Genomic DNA, 3,063 nt, shown 5'->3' with positions numbered 1-3,063 from the left:
AAAAAAAAGCCTTTTTCTCAGGCTCAGGCTCAGAATCCCGCCAGCTACCACCTCCTTATCTTAGGAGACAGAGGCAGCTTGAGGCAGCTGCAAACTTTCACAGATGCCCAGTGACTCAGCAGTTTTTTGGGGGACAGTGGCTCTTAAAGTTTCTCAGTAGGACTTCATAAAAAATAAAAGCAAGGTTTTTAGAGGAAAATTTAGGGAAAAACACACAGTTACAGATGTAAGATAAAGAGGCTGTGTTAAGATTGTGTTTTGTTTCTTTAATTAGTTTCAGAGTTTAGGTCTGAGAACCATAATTTAAGAAATAATTTCATGTTGCCCATTCTTCAGACTCTGTGCAGAATTACAAGAACTCAGGGCAGACAGAGGTTCCTGTTCCAACCGGTCCCTGGGAAATACAACTCAATGACTTCGTCCAGACCCCACTGCAGACTTCTAACAGCCTTTAATTCAGCAAGGTATCCTAATTCTTGCTGTAGAACCGTTGCTTAAATAGAAAGAAAATTTTATTGCTGGCCTCACAGATTGGGTTGTAAAAATCTGATTTGGCTCCAAAGGAAGTAAGATGGGTATGTCTATTTGTACTTCATGAAGCAAAATTTAAGATAGCTCGTTTGACAAATGAATGGCGTCACAAAGCATTTGAAAATGGGTCAGTGATCTAAAATGTGAGCTAAAGTCATCCTATTTTCAGTTTAAAGGCATTTTATTTTATTATTTTTAATGGAGAGAAAAGGAAGCAGAAATTATTTCTCAAAGGCATAGGTTTTTTTTGTTTTTTTAAGGCAACTTTACAAAAATGAAGCAAACAAAAGGAAGATAGTGGGATGGTTTCAGATCCTCCTATGAAGCAGTGGTGTTGCCAGTGGGAACGGGGTTCTTTTAGTCACAAGGAAAGCATTCGGGGCGACCAGGTCTGGGAGGATGTGGTTTATTGAAGGTGGAGCAAACACAAAGGACTGTCCTGGATGCAGCTCTGATGTCTCGTTTCCATCCATCCGTTCCGCCATGGAAAAAGTCCAGCCTTGTCTCTATTAAGCCTAGAAATAGGGCCGATGTCCAGAGGGTCTGTGCCATTTGCTCAGTCCACATCTGTCCCCATGAGGCAAACAAATGGGACAGACATTGATCAGCCGCCTCCTGTACGAGCCCATAACCCAGGCATGTGCCTGAACCAGCAGCCTCTTGGTGCCTGGGATGACGCTCAACCAACTGAGCCACACCGGCCGGGCCTGCTGCTTTTTCAAACGAAGTAATCAACTTTCCCATCTTTTGTGGGCTTTGCTGGTTCCTACCCCTAAGCAATCCATTTCCCAGATCTTCCAGAGTTCTGTGTCCTTTGTCCAATCTGATCCTTCACCTGGCCTATGCAGACAGACATTTATAGTCACCGTCTTGGTTTCTACTGTGCATGCCTCAGTAGAAAGCACCTTCCATGGTAGAAGCACCTTCCCCAATGCCATCTTGGCTTCTAGTGGGCATGCTCCTAGCAGAGGAATTTCTCCTGCTATTTTTACTCCTTCCCCCGTAGTCTGGAGGGATGGACTGGTTGTACTCTGAGAAGATTGAAAAGAGGCCCCTCCTCCCTAAGGGGTGGGAGCACTGAAGGATGCTCATCCCTTGTCAGGGCGATGCTCTGATCCCCTGGGGTACCTTTGAGTGCTGCAACTTCCTAGCAAGCAGGCTTATGCTTCCTGTTTGCTAATAATAATAAGGTCTGATTCTCTTTGCTCCTTTCCTTTATTAATATCTAGCTTCCTATGGTAACACTATTACTTTTCATCTTTTTTTTTTTTCTTTTATAATAAGGTCTGATTCTCTTTGCTCCTTTCCTTTATTAATATCTAGCTTCCTATGGTAACACTATTACTTTTCATCTTTTTTCTCTTTTTTCTTTTTTTATTTGTCAATTAAAGTTTACATTCAATGATAGTTTATATTCGTTAAAACTTTAGAAAAATGAAGGATAATATCCTAGGCAAGACTAAAGCAAAACTCATACAGTAAATAATTGAAAAACTGGGCCAAAATAAAAGTTTATGGTGATAGTACTCTCAATTTTATTTGTATTACAGTTGTAATGGGAAGGATATTTGCTCAGTTTACTATTAATGTTAGCACAGACATGAGACATCATCAAGCGAGACTGGTGTTCAAAGATACTCCTGTCCATGGTGATCTAAAACTCTGCCATGAACAGGGTGTACCACTTATCCTGGACCTAGTGCACAGCATTCAAGTCTTTGACTGCTGGCATCTTCAGTGTCTGTCCTCCCTGGCAACATAGTTATGGGTTCTTTTCCATGGGACAGCTCTGAGCTAGGCCAGTCCATTAGTAATCAGATTTCAGTCTGGAAGGGGCAGCTAGATTGTATCTTCCTTCCCTCACCAAAGAAGAAAGGGGAAGCTTAGCAAAATATAAAATAGTATTTCAATAGTTACTGCCCTACTCCAACCAAACACCACAGAGAAAAACTGGCCAAACCCTTATCTTCATCAGCAAAGGTCAGGTGGGAAGTCCAGAGCTCTACCCTAACCCACCAGTAATGAAACACTCCCCGCTCCCCAATCGGCTTGTAGCAGAGAAGCAGCTGGGACTTTCATCACACCCAATAGTAAGGAGCTCCTCTCAGTCATGTCAGTAGAGGCCATGTGGGGAGCATTTTACAAGGCCTCCTTATAACCCCAAGAAAGGGTGGTGTCAACAAGATTGTGAGGGAGAGCTTCCAACTCCACCCAGTGCTAACAGGGTATCCCTCCCCCACTGGAGTGTCAGTGGACCCAGGTGGGGAATCTGGATTTCACCCTCAGTTCCAGCAACAAGAAGACAGACCTTTTCCCCCTTGCCATGATGTCAGAGTAGCCTTCCAAAACAAGATTTTATTAAAATCCATGGATTTAAAACATAATACCTTAAATATCCATATACAACTTTAAGAAATCATTATGATACCAAGAACCAGGGACATATCAACTTTAGATGACACAAATTAGAATTATGTGACAAGTATTTTAAAGCAGCCATCATAAAAAAATGTTTCAACGAGAAATAGCAAA

Source organism: Myotis brandtii, unplaced genomic scaffold, assembly GCF_000412655.1.
Source record: "Myotis brandtii unplaced genomic scaffold, ASM41265v1 scaffold799, whole genome shotgun sequence".
In the NCBI taxonomy this organism is placed as follows: domain Eukaryota; kingdom Metazoa; phylum Chordata; class Mammalia; order Chiroptera; family Vespertilionidae; genus Myotis; species Myotis brandtii.
The sequence above is the reverse complement of the archived record's forward strand: the minus strand, read 5'-3'. Positions refer to the sequence as shown.